At 36.5% G+C, this 18881-nt stretch overlaps 1 pseudogene; it reads right to left on the reverse strand.

The window, feature by feature from the left end:
- Positions 1-12199: 12199 nt before the first annotated feature.
- On the reverse strand, positions 12200-17178 carry LOC104610665 (AUGMIN subunit 2 pseudogene; annotated as a pseudogene).
- Positions 17179-18881: the final 1703 nt, after the last annotated feature.

Consider the following 18881-nt stretch of genomic DNA (forward strand, 5'->3'; position numbering starts at 1 on the left):
CGAAAGGAAAATCAAATCCACCGATTCGTGGCCCACCTTATTCACTTGGTCTCACCGATTCAGCGATCAAATTTGAAGTGCTTACATCACTAAATTGATATAACCTCTATTTAAGATGGACGGTGTTCGAATTCGATGTACTAGTTACTTCTGTGACTCCTCATGCACATGCATCCGGTTAATATCTCTAATATAATTCTTTCCTTTTTATAGAAGGTGTCTGGTATGATGGTCGTTTTCAGCGACGTATTTTCACAAAATACATTTTTTTTTTTTTTGTTATTTATTTATTGGCATTGTTGCTGCCGTTTCATCTTTGACTTACAAGACACTGGCGTTTCATAAATCTGAAAAATTAAAACTGTCTGAAATCTAAAAAGAGGCATACATGTTTTTCTATTGTTTAGAGAATTTGAATAAATAACGTTGTTTGTGTTGGATAAATTGTACAACATCTTAAATTGCTTTGTTTTACTATTTTACCCCTGTCTGTAACAGGCTATTTTGTAATTTTGAAAGCAATTAACAATATTTCATATAAAATAACTTATCAAATTCAGAATAATATTGAAATTATACAAAAAAATTAATAAAAATAATCAATAATTATTTAATTATTAATAACACTAAAACAGTAGGAATAAAAATAATTCACCATAAACAAAATATTAATAAAATTAATAATTAATTACTTAATTATTAATAATACTGCAATAACATGAATAAAAATAATTCATAATTAATTAATAATCATAAATAACACAATAAAAATAATTAATCACTAATAAAAAATATTAATATGATTAAAATTTAATAAAAATTAATAATTAATTATTAATAATACTGAAATAACACGAACAAAAATAATTAATAATTATAAATAACACAATAAAAATAATTAATCACTAATAAAAAACATTAATATGCTTAAAATTTAATTAAAAGTAAATAATTAATAAAATTAAGATTTAATTATTTAATTATTAATAATACTGAAATACCACGAATAAAAATAATTAATAATTACTAAAAATAATTAGTAGCACAATAAAAACTAATTAATCACTAACAAAAAATGCTAATATGATTAAAATTTAATATAGCATAAATAATTAATATAATTAATAATCATTTAATTATTAATAATACTGAAATAACACGAATAAAAATAATAATTACTAAAAATAATTATTAATTAAATAATAATTATAAATAACACAATAAAAATAATTAATCTCCAACGAAAAATATTAATATGATTAAATTTTAATAAAAACTAAATAATTAATTATTTAATATTAATAATACTGATCCAACATGAATAAAAATAATAAAATAAATAATTATTAAAAAATTTAATCATTACAAATAACACAAGAAAAATTAATAAAAATAATTAATCACTAATATAAAATATAAATATGATTAAAAATATGAATAAATTCCATGTTTAATTTATAAAAATAAGATATTTAACAATTAAATAACGATTCGGTTGCATCTTCTTCCACTACTTAGGTGGATCCAAAATGCAAATGCTAAACGAATTAATATATTTAGAATGTAATTCAAATAAACCTCGAAAACTTGTCACATTGAAAGACTTAAAAGACAACCATTACTACCCCCGGTTATATTACAAAGATTTCAAATCCAAAAGCAAATTGCATCAGAAAAACTTCAGCCAATGAGAGAAGCTCCTGCTAGATACAAAAAAAAAAAAAAAAAAAAAAAAGAAACCCTCAAGAGAGAAGGGGACAAGCAATATATGCTATACAGTAAAAAGATGATCAATATGAGCTATATAGATCATATACAAGTTCTCAAAACAGAGGGAGTCCTTCCACTCTACCAATCACTGCCATATTGTTCCACTCTACCAAAGGTAGAAATGATTGACCAAGGGAACTCCTCCGGCCATCAGATAAGCAATAGTTTGACACTACTGCCAAAAGTTAATGAACTTGAAACACTGGAAATCCAAGACTTGTTGGAGGTTGTAACGCATCCATCAGTGGAGGAACTAGGGGTTCAGAGGATGAGCTATAACACATCTTTTGTACTCTTCTCTTCGGCCTATTGTCAAACACATTTAGGATAGAAGATACCCTATCCAAGACTTTGGGGTCATTCATTTGTCCACTTCACATGTAGAAGAGGAAAAAACCACCAAAGCAAAGAGGAAAAAAACCCTCAATAATCCTTCGTTCAACAAAGCAATCTTCCCAACACCACCAAAGCAAAAAAAAAAAAAAAACAATAGTTCATCTTCCAGAAAAACATAAATAAATCAAACAAAAACAAATCAAACGAATCAGATTATTATCACCAAAGCAAAATTATTTAAACACATAAACAACAAAATAAAGAAGAAGACATCTTCGTTTGAAGAAGAAGAAGAAGAAGAAGAATGACTACCTGGAGCTTGGATTCACCAGCGGTGCTTCCTTCCTGAGAAAACATGAAAATGACTTTGTTTTTTGGGTTTGGGGTTATTAGGGATAGTGCACGTCATTTCCAAAATATTGCAAGGGCAGCTTCGACTATGCACCAGCTCTGAAACGCATCTGAGCGCATTAAGAGCCGGCCCAATCTCTATAGTTTTCAGGTCTGAAAATAAGATTCAGATCAAGTTTAAGAGGAGAAACCAAACAAGTGTGAAGCCTGAAAAGCAATGTTTTCAGATTTAGACATCTGAAAAGTGCAATCAAACGCCCCCTAAGTACAGGTCTATGATCTGAATTATTTCAATTTTTCTAAATATACTCTATAATAGAATTTTTTTTGAGAGAAAAGCCGGTAGGCTAATTCATTGCAACAAGTCATTCATAAGTACAGGCTTGAGAAATTCAGAAGGTCTAGACCAAGTCAAAGATCTAGAGATATTACACTCCATTTTGGCTAAAGTATGGGCCACACAATTACCTATACGTGGGATAAAAGGAGACAAGGGATGAAGTAAATGAGCACAAAAGTTCCTTGCAATCTGCGATGATGGTATGCAACCACCAAGGAGCCTCAACGAGAGGGTTCGACAAGGAAAGTACAATCTTTTGTGTGTTTTCTTCAATGATAATGTGAGAAAGACACAAGTCTTTTGCCATCTGTAAACCTGCTCTAAATGCTTTGGCCTCCATAATCTCAGATTTAGCAAGTGTAAGACAAATAGAGTGTGAAAAAATAAGAGAGCCATGATGGTCTTGCATGATGATACCAATTCCAAAATTCCAAGTCCCAACTGCCCCATCAACATTAATTTTTGGGTAAAATACAAAATCCTCCCCTGATCTAAACTAATGTATTTTTGGGTAAAATACAACATTAAACTAATGATAAGATCTTTTTAAATACCTATTTTACCCTTTTACAAATTAAATCCCTTTATCTAAACTAGTCTTGATCAGCGGTGAAGTTCCTAAGCTACAACTCAGCCTTCCTGAAACTCTCTCTCCACTAAGGAACCCAATGGCGATAGCTCGAAGAAAGACAAAGATTAGAGATCAAGAAACGAAGAGGGAAAAAGCGAATACTAGAAGGTTTATTGTTCATTATCTTCAACGAATGATGAAGACCTAAACAGAGGACGTCGCCCCGCCCTGCCGTATCAGACCTGAATAGAGAACACCGCCAGAGATGACATAGTCGTCGTCCCCTTTCACTTTGTTCTCTTTATTCCTTCCCCCTCGTCTTCTATTTTCTTTTTATTCGACTCCTCCCTTGTCTTCTACAACTATTATCAATTGAACACCTCTAAGCAAGGGATTCGGCTTCAGTGTCTACTTCCTTTCCTTTCCCTATCTCCTCTGCTACCTCATTTCCACAGAGCAGACGACTGAATCATACTTGTGAAGCTGCCATCAACCCAGAACTCGATTGTCATTGATAACCCTTCATTTTAATGCCTTAAGGGCATCAATTCAGGGGCATTTTCGGCATTAGAATAGTCAAAGTGCAATGTTTTCCCAATTAAAATCAATTATGTGAACTCTAAGGGTCTATGTGCAAATTATGTAAAAAATAGGGAAGTTTTCATGGCTGAAATGCAGTTTTTGGGAAGCTGGTGTGAAGTCCAGCTGAAAGATGGGTGTTTTTGTAAAGATCTGAGAAAAGGAAGGCGCCTCCTATTTGCTAAACCCAATTGACGCCCATCCTACTGTATTACCATGCTCCCCTCTCATTAGCAAATCCTAGGGAGCCTTTTTAATCTAATCTTTTCCTCCTTAGCTAACACTAGCCACCCCAGATGTGAAATCTCCATCATTCACTACTTCTAATCTCCACCATCCATTTTAGGGCTCTCCTTTGTAGCTTCTAAACCCTAGGATGCCACCTATTCTACTAATCCTCACCATTAAATCTCAGCCAGTCTCCCCATCCTATATCCCAACCATTCAATGTAGAGCACCACATATTCTTTTAATCTTAACCCTTCAACCCTAGATGTTCTAATCTACACCCTCCATTTCTAGGCGCCCAAATCTCAGTCCTACAAAATATTAGGTGCCATCTCCTTCCATTTTTAGCCATAGGATCACCCCAAAACCATCTTAACCATCCATTAGAAACCCTAGGGCATCCCTAACTTTGCTAAATCCTAGTTGCCACCCCCATCTTTCTCCCTATTTCCAGTTGTGTCCACCATTCTCTATAAAAAGGGTTCCAGGGGCCCTGTAGAAGGGATTGGTCAATTCCCCCAAGTAATATGGAAGGCTGATCTTGAGAAGTTCAAGGGTAGAGGAAGAGGAGGACACCCAAGCAAGAGGAGGGGTTCCTATTTGCAGTTCGCCAACACCACTATTGCCACCTCTGGAATCGGATCCCAACCATTTTTTCTTCAGTTTTAGAATTACTTTTTGTTCTTTAATTTCCAGTTCATTTTTCCTTCCTACAAATTTTACTTTTATTAGATTTAATTTGTACTTTATTTCTTTTTTGCAGATCTGAAATTTGGCCAGGTAAGATGGAAGACCTAGCTCAAGAAGTTGGAGGGTCGAAGGAGAGATCCAGAGATTGCTACCTCTAATCAGATTCTTAGACATTTTTATTTCGTTCCTTTTATTTATTTGTTTATGTTATTTATTTATTTTTATGTACTTGTAATTCTCAATACTGTTTGAATTTGGTATTAATGAATTCCATTTTTTTAATTAATTAATTTTATATTTTTTACAACTCCACTTTGTGTTCTCTCTCCCGGATTTAAGTACATAATTATTTTTCCCTTGCTTCCCTGTGAATACGACCCGTTCTCATCACTTTACTGCGTTAGTAGTTGTTTGAGAATCAGAATCAAATTATAAATGTTTAAACTGGTGTTCTGAAGTGTTTAATGATGCGCTTCCGGACACACCAAGTTTTTGGCGCCATTGTCGGGGAAGCATGGAGAAAATTTTTTATTTGCTTTATTTGGATCTATTTCATTGTTATTTTATTTTCATTTTATTACTTGATCCATTACCTCAATTTAGTTATTGTTTCTCTTTGATTCTACAGGACGGAATAATGAAAGGTGGGGTACCAGAGCGTTGCGGGACTACAGGACGGAAAAGAAGAGAAGAGAAATTGGATTGCGTTTTAGGTTTAGTCATTCCATTTTATTTTTAATTTTCTTATTTTTATTTTCAAACTCTTTTTTTTGATAGAATAGTTATTTTTGAATTTTTTACTAATTTCTTTTTTTTTCTAGATCTGATTTTTTTTAGTATTATTTTGCTTCCCTTTTGTTTCTAGATCTATTCTTCGTTCTTTATTTTAATTTATTGTTTGATTTTTTTTGCTTTTATTAGGTTTGCGTTTTTCTTTTATTTTAGATTTACAATAAACAAAAAAACAAAAAAAAATCGTTTGTTTTATTTTATTTCTTGTAGCATAATTTTCATTTCTTTATTTTATTTTATTTTTGGTTTAAATTTTAGATTCATTTTTTTTTCGTTTATTTCAGATAAAACAAACAATAAAAAACAAAAGAAAGAAATAAAAAAATTTCGCTTATTTTAAATTTCGCTTTTAGATTTGTGTTTTTCTTTTAATAAAAAAATGAAAAAAAATATAAAAAAAAATTCAGTATATTTTGTTCTTTTTTTATTTTATTTTCGGTTTAATTTTTTTAGATTTGTATTTTTTTCTTTTATTTTACCTATTTCTTGCATAATTTTCTTTTTGATCATTTTATTTTCAGTTTAATTTTTAGATTAGCAATTAATTTGTTAGAATTTATTTTTGGTAGTTGTTAATTCTGTTTAGCACATTTAATTGTCGTTTTATTTTCTATTTGCAATCATTATTTGATACTTTATTTAATTTCTTTTCTTTTTTAATTCAATAATTAATTGTTAAATAGGAAATTGTTGAATTTTTTGAATTTGAGTTTAAATTTCAAATATAAATTTAAATTTAAATTTTAATTCGAATCTGATTTTGAATTTCAAATTTTGAAATTTAAATTTAAAATTTTTGAATTTAAACAAAAAATTGAAAAGAAAAAAAAGTTAAAAATAAAAAAAATATATTCAAATTTAAATTTTAGGAATTTAAATTTCAAAATCTGAATTTGAATTAAAAAATATATAAAAAATGAATATTTCTCTTTTATTTTCATTCCACTATTTAGGGTTTGATATTTTAAAGCATGCATCATATAGGTTTATTTATTTGCTGAAATTATTATTGTTAGTTGTGAATGTGTTAGGTGCTCTTTTTATTATTTTAATTGTTCCTTTTGCTTAGTTGTTTGCTTTATTCTTTTAGGTTTAATTGTTGAATTGCATCTTAGAAATAATTGTTCATGCATTGTAGTTAGTTTCATTTTGTTGTATTTATTTTGTCTTTCCATTAATTCATTTAAGGGCATCCAACCTAAATAAGATAAGGTGGGGATTTTTTCACCCTTCCTTGGCCCAAAAATCACCACCATTCACGTGTGGTTCACCCTAACCCTAATTTAAAATTTGGATAGAAAGATCCTTCAGGGAAGCCTCACATTTGGTTCAAAGGTGTGTTGAATTTTAGGAGAACTTGAAATTATTTTCCAAAACCGGCGGTTGGTGTCTAAGGAAAGAGGTTAAATGGCTAAGCCTAAGCGGGTTTTGTTGTTACTTAATTAGATCCTTGCGAGAGCAAGGGGAGCCTCCCACATCCCCACCTCTTACCTTGGCTAACCAAAGGAAGTGGTGTAATTCCAAGTGAACCTAAAAGGATTCACATTGGTTGGACCACTAGCTTAAGAAACCCTAGGTCGGCCCTAGGTCATGTGGTTGATTTGCTTACAATTTTTTTAATTTAAAAATTCAAAATTGAATTTAAATTTCAAATTTCAAAAAGAAGAGAAAACAAATAAAAATTATAATAATTTTACAATGGCCAGAGTGTGTGGAATGAGAAACTACTTCCAACCTAAGGCACAAGTAGATTGGAACCATGTGTCCCAACAACTGGACAAGATCAATGGGGAGGCAAGTGTGCATCAACTTTAGGAAACTCAACACAATCACAAAAAAAGACCACTTCCCTTTGCCCTTAATTGACCAAATTTTAGAAAAACTCGCCGGGCAAAATTATTTCTACTTCTTAGATGGGTATTCTGGGTACAACCAAGTGTCTATTTACCCCGAAGACCAAGAGAAAACAACTTTTACCTGCCCTAATGGAACATTCACCTTTCGACGGATGCTATTTGGATTATGTAATGCACTAGAAACCTTTCAGAGGTGTATGACGGCAATTTTTTCAGAAATGGTGGGTGATTTCCTAGAAATATTTATGGACGATTTCTCAGTCTTTGAGGATTCCTTCAAATCATGTCTCGAACACTTATGAAAAGTTTTTCAACAATGTATCGAGACAAACTTGATTCTCAATTGAGAGAAGAGTCATTTTATGGTCAAAGAAGGCATTAATTTAGGCCACATAGTTTCTGAACGGGGTATTGAGGTGGATAAAGCAAAAATTGACATAATCTCTAAACTTCCACCTCTCACTTCTTTCAAGAAAATCCGTTCCTTTTCTTGGACATGTTGGCTTCTACTGACAATTTATTAAGGACTTCTCCCAAATTTCCAGACCATTGTGCAACCTTCTAGCAAAAGATATCTCATTCAGCTTTGATGACGCATGTCTTAAGGTCTTTGAGTACTTGAAAGGGGCATTGACCAAGGCTCCAATTCTGCAACCTCCCGACTGGTCTTTGCCCTTTGAAATCATGTGTGATGCCTCTGACCACGCCATTGGATTTGTTTTGTGACAAAGGGTGGATAAACGTCCTGTGGTGATCTACTATGCAAATCATACCATCTTGGAAGCCCAATTGAATTATACCAACACAGAGAAAGAATTGTTAGTTGTAGTATTTGCTTTGGAAAATTTTTGCCCATACTTATTAGGCACCAAAGTGGTTGTCTACTCTGATCACTCGGCCCTAAGACATTTGTTGTCTAAGAAAGAGGCCAAACCTAGGCTCATTAGATTGATCCTTCTGTTGTAAGAATTTGACCTTGAGATTCGGGATAAAAAGGGTTATGAAAATGTAGTAGCTAATCATCTGTCCTGAATGAAAAGAGCGAGCGCATCCATGACTATTCCTTCCCAAATGAGCACCTTTTAGCTGTCTCTCATTATGCTCTCCCGTGGTACGCCCATATTGTTAATTACTTAGCAGTAGGTAAAATTCCCAAGGGGTAGTCTAAGAATAAGAAAGACAGATTCTTTTCCCAACTCAAATACTACTTCTGGGAAGACCCCGAGCTATTTCATATCTATTCGGATCAAGTGATCTGACGATCTGTCCTCGAGTCTGAACACCAAAGCATTCTTAACTTTTGTCATACTCTAGCTTGTGGGGGGCACTTTTCAAGAAAGAAAACTGCTGCCAAAGTTCTACAGAGTGGGTTTTACTGGCCGAGTTTATTTAAGGATGCCCATGTCTTTAGCCAAAATTGCCTGAGATGTCAATCTATCGGGAATATGTCCCGAAGAGACATGATGCCAGTTAACCCTATTCTAGCTATAGAAATTTTTATGTTTGGGGTATTGATTTCATGGGACCACTTCTGCCATCATCTGATCACGAATACATCCTTGTGGTCATTGATTATGTGTCAAAATGGATTGTGGCAGTAGCAACCCAGACCAATAATCACAAAGTTGTAATAAAATTTGTTCAAAAAAACATTTTCTGTAGGTTTGGGTGTCCGCAAGCAATCATCAGTGATGGGAGGTCGCACTTTACTAACGTACAATTCCGTGCTTTGCTCCGCAAGTATGGAATCACCCACAAGATAGCCACCCTCTACCATCCCCAAACAAATAGTCAAGTGGAAGTGTCTGATAGAGAAATTAAAAGTATTCTGCAAAAGTCCATTAGGCCCGACCGAAAAGATTGGTCCGACAGACTAAATGACGCACTTTGGGCTTATCGGACTGCATACAAAACTCTCATTGGAATGTCTCCTTATAGGCTGGTTTTTGGTAAAGCATGTCACCTTCCCATCGAATTAGAACAACGGGCTTATTGGGCCATCAAGAAGTTCAATCTAGACCTAGGCCAAGCGGGATCCCACTGAGCCCTGCAATTAAGTGAACTAGACGAATTGCGCAATGAGGCTTACGAAAGCTCGCGTATTTATAAATCCAAAACAAAAGCTTTCCATGATAAGTACATTTCAAGAAAAACTTTTGAACCAAATCAAAAAGTTTGGCTTTTTAATTCTAGGCTGTGTTTGTTCCCTAGTAAATTAAGATCTCGATGGGATAGGTCGTTTATTGTGGAAAAAGTGTTTCTATATGGTGCAATTAAAATCGTTGATCCAAACAATGGAAGCACATTCAAAGTCAATGGTCAAAGACTTAAACCATATGTAGAAGGAGTCTCTGAGAGCAGAAAGGTTGAGAAGATAGGTTTAAGTGATCCAGAGGGAAGTGAGTAAATGTGTCTAGTAGAATACGTTAAACTTAGCATTGGTTGGGAGGCAATCCAACATAATTTTTTTTAGTTAATTTTAAGATTAAAGTTTTTTTTTTTAATTTTCTTGATTCAAGATCAGGTGGCATACCTTGAACCCCTCAGAAAAACCCTACTCGTTGTTCCCTTTGGCCCAAATCTTCTTTGCATTATTCTAGTCATGCCATTAGGGACAATGACATTTAAGTTGGGGGGTGAGGAAAGAGAGAGAAAAAAATTAAAAAAAAATTGTGAAACTAAGCCTTTAAAGATGGAGAATTAAAATTTCACTAAAATTTTTAAAATTTTCCATTAAAAGAGATTCCTAAACAGAAAAAGTTAAGGAAACTGATAAAAGAATATTGAATTCTGTAGAAATTAATAGCAAGTGATAGGAGTCAAAATTGGTCTTGTTTGAATATTGTCGTAACCGTTTGGAAATTGAAAAATACTTCCAAGTTTGCCCTTGCGAAGATAGGAAGAGAAAGACTGAAAAATTAGACAAAATTCTTCAAATTGTTAAGAGACAGTGGACTACCCTGAACAGTGTTGGAAAAATACTTCCAAGTTTGCCCTTGCATAGGAAGAGAAAGACTGAAAAATTAGACAAAATTCTTCAAATTGTTAAGAGATAGTGGACTACCCTGAATAGTGTTGGAAAAAAAAAGAAAAAAAAGAAGAGGGGATAAAATGTCAATGGATACCCTAGACTTAGTAACCAAGTCTCTTCACCTAAGTCAAGTGTCGAGATTCGTGTCAAACAAAAAAGGGAATCCCAAAGACACTTACCTAACACTTAGTAACCGAGTCTTTTCACCTAAGGCAAGTGTTAGGATTCGCATAAAACAGTGAAAGGTAACAAAAATAATAAGTTCAGTGGAAGAAATCCACTATCAGAAATAATAAGAAGAATACCTATTTGATTTTAGAATCAATCTCATTTTATCAAGACATTCAGCATATGGAAGGGTAAATAAGATTTTTAAGCCATGTTTTATATTCAAAATAAGATAGTTTTACCCCTAAATCCCAATACCAATCTATACAGAGATTGAGAATGCTAGAATCAAGATGCTTGATTAGTTCTGTTAGGGATGATCTTGAGATGGGAAAGATCTATATACTTAGTATAATTTTAAGGCTTCATTGCTAAGGGACTAGCAATGGTTAAGTTGGGGGTGTGATAACCTTGCATTTTGATACCTTAAGGGTATCAATTCAGGGGCATTTTCGGACTTAGAGTAGTCAAAGTGCATCCTTTTCTCAGTTAAAATCAACTATGTGACCTCTAAGGGTCTCTATGCAAATTATGTAGAAAACGATGAAGTTTTCATGGCTGAAATGCAGTTTTTGGAAAGTTGGTGTGAAGTTCAACTGAGAGAGTGGGTGTTTTTGTAAAGAATTGAGAACAGGAGGGCGCCTCCTATCTACTAAACCCAGTTGGCGCCCATCCTACTATATTACCATGCTCCCCTCTCATTAGCAAACCCCAAAACCATCTTAGTCATCCATTAGAAACCCTAGGGCATCCCTAACTTTGCTAAATCCTAGCTGCCGCCCCCATCTTTCTCCCTATTTTCAGTTGTGTCCACCATTCTCTATAAAAAAGGGTCCCAGGGGCCCTGTAGAAGGGGTTGGTCAATTCCCCCCAGTAAGATGGAAGGCTGATCTTGAGATGTTCAAGGGTAGAGGAAGAAGAGGACACCCAGGCAAGAGGAGGGGTTCCTATTTGTAGTTCACCAATACCACTACTACCACCTCTGGAATCGGATCCCAATCATTTTTTCTTTAGTTTTAGAATTACTTTCTGTTCTTTGATTTCCAATTCATTTTTCCTTCCTACAAATTTTACTTTTATTAGATTTAATTTGTACTTTATTTCTTTTCTACAGATCTAAACTTCAGCCAGGTAAGATGGAAGGCCTAGCTCGAGAAGTTGGAGGGTCGAAGAAGAGATTCGGAGATTGCTACCTCTAATCGGATTCTCAGACATTTTTATTTCGTTCATTTTATTTATTTGTTTCTGTTATTTATTTATTTTTATGCACTTGTTATTTCCAGTACTATTCGAATTTGGTTTTAATGAATTCCATTTTTTTAATTAATTAATTTTATATTTCTGCAATTTCCCTTTGTGTTCTCTCTTCCGGATCCAAGTACATAATTATTTTCCCCCTACTTTCCTATGTATATGACCCGTTCTCATCACTTTACTGCGTTAGTAGTTGTTTAAGAATCGAAATAAAATTATAAATGTTTAAACTGCTATTCAGAAGTGTTTAACGATGCACTTCCGGACACACCAGTCATCCCCATCATTGAGTTTTGGTATAGCAAAATGGCATATTGCAAAATCATTAAACCTTGAGAAAGATTACCAACTCCTTGAGAAAGATCCTTGGTGGGTGTAGAAGGCAATAGGGAAGAAGAATTACCCACTTGCAAATTTTGAAGTGTTGCAAATGTTTCCCTCATAGCAAACATGGCTTCAAAGAATCGGGTACATGATGCTAGAGCAATAGGAATTGGTCGAAGCATTTCCCCCCATATAGATGGCGTCTCCCTAAAGTTTTGGCTCCACTAAAAATCTTCGACAGATGCTGTCAAGGCCCCATAATCACTTGCAGCCTTAAGCAACGGTTCTGGAAATTGTTTATGATATTCTGCTTCCACTGGAATGCAATCTAGTGAATATGGTTGTTGAAGTTGAGCAATGATGCAATCTTTATTCTGAATAACATCCTTCATTATAGCAGTAATCCATGTCAGTGATTCGCACTTCTTTTCCATTTCACTCACATGCGTTAGATGTGCAATATTCTTGTTGTCCTTTCGACCTTGGAGCTCTACTTGCAAATCTGCTATTTTTCTTTGTATGGTGGTTAACTCTCTCAAGACCTCAAGCTTTGCAGATCTTATTGGGAAGGGGGAGGAGAAACTGAAAAACCAAGATCAACTGCAAGAGACAATGCATTGACATATCAGCAATAGCAGCCTTCCAAATCAATAGTAGGCCCTCTCTCTTCTTTGGTCTAAGTGTTGGCCTGAATTTACACAATGCAACAAGGGAACCGTAGTTTCGTTTTAGGATTTGACCTCTTTGATTCGGAATCGGTCTAAAGGAATCTATTGTAAGAAAATGGAGTTCCGAGCCTGAGATTTTCAAAGTTGATGAGCAGAATGTACGTTGAAGCTAACACATCACACCAACATTTCTTCTACTCTCAGCCGGTGTGAATGATGAACGAAAGACTTACAGTGGTGTATGGGATGTTGACGCAGCGTGGAAGCAATGAGAACCGGGGCTGGCTATACAAGCACCGGGTGTTCGCTAGCACCTAGCGAAAAACACCGACTGGATTTGTTCATGTATACGATGGAGAATGGGGATCTGCCTGTAGAACTGTGCACTGCATTGTTATAGGCGAACTCAGCCTGGGCAATGGCGAAGTCCCACTGTTTTGGCCTTTCCCGGCATATGCTGCGGATTAAATTCCCTAAGGTCCGGTTTACCACTTCTGTTTGTCCATCTGTCTGCGGATGGGCTGTACTGCTGAAATTAAGTGATGAATCAAACATCTTCCACAGGGTCATCCAAAAGTGACTGAGGAACCGTGTGTCACGATCTGAAGTGATGGTCTTGGGTACCCCATGTAAGCGAACAATCTCCCTGAAAAATAATTTGGCTGTTGCGGATGCATCTACTGTTTTCTTGCATGGGAGGAAGTGGGCCATTTTTGAAAACCTATCAACCACCACGAAGACGGAGTCCATGTTCCTCTGGGTCTTTGGCAAGCCTAGCACAAAATCCATGGACAGTCCTCCCATATAGCAGTAGGAACGGGTAGGGGCATGTAGAGGCCTGTGTTCTGGGTTTGTCCCTTAGTTGTCTGACAAACATAGCACCTGCTTACGATGATAGACACGTCCCTTCTCAATTTCGGTCAGTAATATCGCCCCTTAACAGGTTCTATTGTTTTGTCCCTTCCCAAGTGTCATGCTAGTCCACTCCTATGCAAATCCCTGATGATCTTTTCGCGGAGGGAGGTGCAAGGGATACACAGCTGTTCCCCTTTCATAAGGAACCCGTCATAAATAAAGAAGTCTTCTACTGACTGCTTATTCACACATTTCTCCCATACCTGTTGGAAGTCTTCATCTTGGGCATATAAGTCTTTTAGGCACTCAAAACCCACAATCTCAACGCTGAGGGTCTTGATGAGAGCTACACGCCTGCTAAGTGCATCAGCCACTTTATTTTGCTGTCCTGTCTTATACACAATTTTATATGGGAACTTGTCTAGGAAAGCAGATCATCTGGCATGTAAATCACTTCTTAATTGCTTTTGCCCACTAAGATATTTTAGGGCTTGATGGTCAGTGTAGAGAACAAATTCTTTTGCAATCAAATAGTGTTCCCATGTTTTCAGGGCTCTAACCACAGCATAAAACTCCTTGTCATAAGTAGACAACTTTCTCCTGCCTTCACATAATTTTTCACTAAAGAAAGCAATGGGTCTTTTCTCTTGGGACAATACAGCCCCTATGCCAACTCCACTGGCGTCACATTCAACTTCAAATAACTTATTAAAATCTGGCAAGGCAAGAACAGGAGCAGTATATAACTTTTCTCTTATGAGAGCAAAACTTTGCTCTTGTTCTTCTCCCCATTGAAATTTCCCCTTTTTCAAGCATTCAGTAATGGGAGCCATGATACTACAAAAATTCTTAATAAAACGCCTATAGAAGGTTGCCAACCCATGAAATCGCCTGACATCTATGACAGTGGATGGGGTCAGCCACTCCCTAATGGCTTTTACCTTTTCCTCATCTACTTTCACACCATCCTTGCTTATAATAAATCCCAGGAATAATAAATTATCATTCATAAAGATGCATTTCTTCAAATTAGCATATAATTTATTTTTCCTCAATGTTTTCAGGACCTCCCTAATATGTCCCACATGCTCAGTGATAGATTTACTGTATATCAAAATATCATCAAAATAGACTACCACAAATTTACCAATGAAGGGGCGCAATACCTGGTTCATCAGCCTCATGAAAGTGCTGGGTGCGTTGGTTAGTCCAAAGGGCATAACTAACCACTCGAACAAGCCATCTCTAGTCTTGAAGGCTATCTTCCGTTCATCTCCGGGACGGATCCTGATTTGATGATATCCACTCCTGAGATCTATTTTTGAGAAAACTACAGCTCCGCTTAGTTGGTCCAGCATGTCGTCCAGCCTAGGAATGGGAAATTTGTACCCAATGGTGATCTTGTTAATGGCCTTGCTGTCGACACACATTCTCCAACTGCCATCCTTCTTAGGTGTTAATAAGGCAGGTACTACACAAGGACTCATGCTGATTTGAATGTGTCCCTTTTTCAATAATTCTTCTACCTTTTCCTGTAAGATTTCATTCTCCTTAGGACTCATCCTGTAATGTGGGAGGTTAGGTAGACTAGCACCTGGGACAAAATCAATATGGTGCTGTATATCTCTCATGGGAGGGAGTTCATTTGGTAACTCCTCTGGAACTACATCATTAAATTCATCCAGTAGTCCCTATATTTCAGCTGGATTGTATTTTCATCATTAACATCTTCTCCTTTTACGACTAACAAATGTATCTCATGAGTATCCTTACATTTTTTAACAAATTTAGCATGATGATGGGTGATGGTAAGGAAATTTTTCTCATGTGCCTTCGGAGTATTTGTAATATTTTTTTCTACTATGGGTAACAAAGTATAACGCGTACCTTCTTTTTCAAGTTGGTAGGTATTCTTCCTACCCATGTGCCTTGCATCTATATCAAATTGCCAAGGCCTCCCTAACAAAATATGGCAAGCATCCATATCTACAATATCACAATATGGTTCATCATGGTACTTACCAATTGAAAAAGGTACCTTGCAGCGTTCTTCCACTCGTACGCCGCCTCCTTCCTTGATCCACCCAATTGTGTATGGGTTGGGATGTTTTTCAGGAATCAGCTATAATTGTTGGATGACATCCCTGTAAATAATATTTTCCTGACTACCACTGTAAATAATTAAATTAAATAATTTTCCCTTGACAGTACATCTGGTACGAAATAATCTGTGCCTTTGAGAAGTATCCTTATTTTTCTGGGACAACATTAATTTTCTTACCACACAAGTATACTCCTCATGTTCATATGGACCCTCTTCATCCTCCCCATCAGGTCCACAATATACTTCCTCCTCAATATCTTCTTCTTCCTCCCTTTCTACCATATTAACTGCCTTCCTCCTGGGACAGTCACTGGATCTATGTCCAACCTCATTACATTTAAAACATTTAATAGGAGCAGGCCTTGCATAAGGGTTACTGGGTTTAGGAGGGTTGGAAGGATTACCTCGAGTATGTCCTCCTGTAGTAGCCTTATCAGCGTTACTTGTACTTGCCGGGTGAGAAGGTTGTACTGCCGGAACTGATTTGTTCCTATCGACAGTTGCCGGTCTGTTGTCGCTCCCGCTGTACCGGCGATAATTATCACTGCGTGCCTTGTCCTGAACATTAATTCTGCTTTCAAGGCTAGGTTCCTTGCTTCCTGCACACTAAGAACCATCTGTACCCCAATTTTATCTCTGATAGACGGTCTTAAACCGCTTAGATAACAGGCTGCCTGCTGGTTATCATTTTCAAATAATTGATTTCTTTCAGCTAATCTCAAAAATTCAGATGTATATTCATTAACATATATTGTTCATAGTCAGGAGGTAAAAATCTACCTCTGATTAATTGTTTCATGCGCCTCCAGGTTCGAACAGGACCCCTTCCTTCTCTCATCTGGGTCTCTCTCATCCGTTCCCACCAAACAGATGCGCCTCCCTTTAATCGGAAAGCTACTAATTTTACCCTTCGTTCCTCTGGTATTTCCATGTAATCAAAGAACCTATCGACTTCTATGATCCAATCCAGAAGTCCCTCTATACCAAGATCTCCACTAAAAGTAGAAATATCTACATTGAGTTTAAATTCATCATTATTCCTATGGGGGTTGAAATTACCTTGATTGTGCCAATTTCTACCGTTTCTGTCGTTGTTGGAAAGAACTGGAGCACCACCAAATTCGAATTCATCATCACTGTCGTCGTCAAGAACTGGACATCGGGACGCAGTAGCGACGGGTGGTCTGTCATGGTCGTCTCCTGCGATCTGCTGTTGATTTTCCCGGATTCGTGGGACCACCTCCCATAACAAGGTTTGCATTTGTTCAGTCACCTTTGCCAACTGCCGTTCGATGTTACGTGTGGCTGTACGTTGCTCTTCGATTGCTCTCCAAACAGCTAGGAACCCCTGATCTCCGTCACAGGGTGGGTTGCGACTGCTACCATCTGGGTTGGACATGACTGGGCGAATTCCCTGCTCTGATACCACCTGACACAGCGTGGAAGCAATGAGAACCGGGGCTGGCTATGCAAGCACCGGGCGTTTGCTAGCACCTAGCAAAAAACACCGATTTCTCTAGGAGAGAGAAAAGGTGGCGAAAATAGGAAGAAGAGATATTTGAAGAAATTCTGAAAATCTGAAGTATGAATTGATGAATAACTTTGGGAAAATAACAGTAAATACATTTGGAAATTGTAAAAGAACTAGGAAATAATAACTAGGATAGATCTAAACATCTAATTTGATAGGATCGAACTCTCCTTGGTTTGATCTCCTCCATCCGATCTCCCTAGGTGCATGGATCTCGAATTATCTTGCTAATCTTGATGCTTCTTGGAGTCTTTCTTGATAATCTTGAAAGAGTTTTGTTCTATCTTGGAAGAGTCTTGCATTATCTTGCTAATCTTGGAAGAGTCTTGCTAATCCTGGATTCTTGGATCCCTTGCTTATCTTGAATTCTTGGATCTTAATTAACTTATCCTTATCCTAGGAGCTGCCGCCCCTAGGGATGAGATGGGCCTCCATCAGATGTGAAAATGAAAAGAAGAACGGAGAAGAAAGGGAGAAAGAAAACATAAATAAAAACCAGTCAAGGGAGGGGTGTCGTTCGCCGTTTCTCTTGCTTTGTTCGGGAGGTTGGGGATGATATACAATGGCCTTCCTTCAAGTTTGGCTCTGGTTTCACCGAGAAGGGACGTCGCGCTAAAGTTAGAACCAATGATGGAGTAATGCGTCGTTGCTGCGGAGAAGTGACCGGAGAGGTGGAAGAGAAGAAAATGCCACTACCGGGATCGAGAGGTTTTTTCCACCAAGTCACTGCTGCTCCTTTGTTTTCATTCGAAGGGGGGAAGACGATGAACAGTTGATGATCTCCCCTCTCTGCTTTAGAATTTGGCCCCCCGCTCCGTTGCAACAGTTGGGTTTGCATTCTTCTACTCTGTCAAAAATAATAGAAAATTTAAGATGTTGCTCTAGTTATGAAGTGATAAAATGACGTTTAGGGGTAATTTCGTAACTATACACGTTTTCCGTTATGATTATTAATGGAAGGGAGGTTTTAGTCAAATTTTTTAAACATAGTGAGAAGGTTTTTGCTAATAGGGGAGGTTTCTGTATTTTACCCTTAATTTTAATGATATGTTGAGGAGGAGCATGGCAACGAAGGGAAGTGGATTGTTGGCGAACAATGGGTCGGATAGGCAATCTGTTATACTCTTCTAAGTGTGTCAATTCAAGAATTTGTGCTTGGGCAGCCGCTAGTACCTACTGAAAGGGGATTTAAAAGAAACCTGTTCCATAACTAATTTACACCACATGATTATCGAGCATTAGCTGAAGAGACTCAACTCATTTAATAGTGTATTGGGGATTTAAGACCACCAGTATGCCAGTCATGAAGTAACAGTCCAATTGTTACAGCCCTCCAAATGAAATCCCAAGCAAGATCCAAACCAAACCGCCCGAACTGCAGGACAGTAAAGAAATAGGTGATTGAAATCCTTAGTGTTTGAATTGCATAACGG

The sequence above is a fragment of the Nelumbo nucifera genome, chromosome 6 (genome assembly GCF_055504915.1).
Source record: "Nelumbo nucifera cultivar China Antique chromosome 6, China Antique-T2T, whole genome shotgun sequence".
NCBI classification, from domain to species: Eukaryota; Viridiplantae; Streptophyta; class Magnoliopsida; order Proteales; family Nelumbonaceae; genus Nelumbo; species Nelumbo nucifera.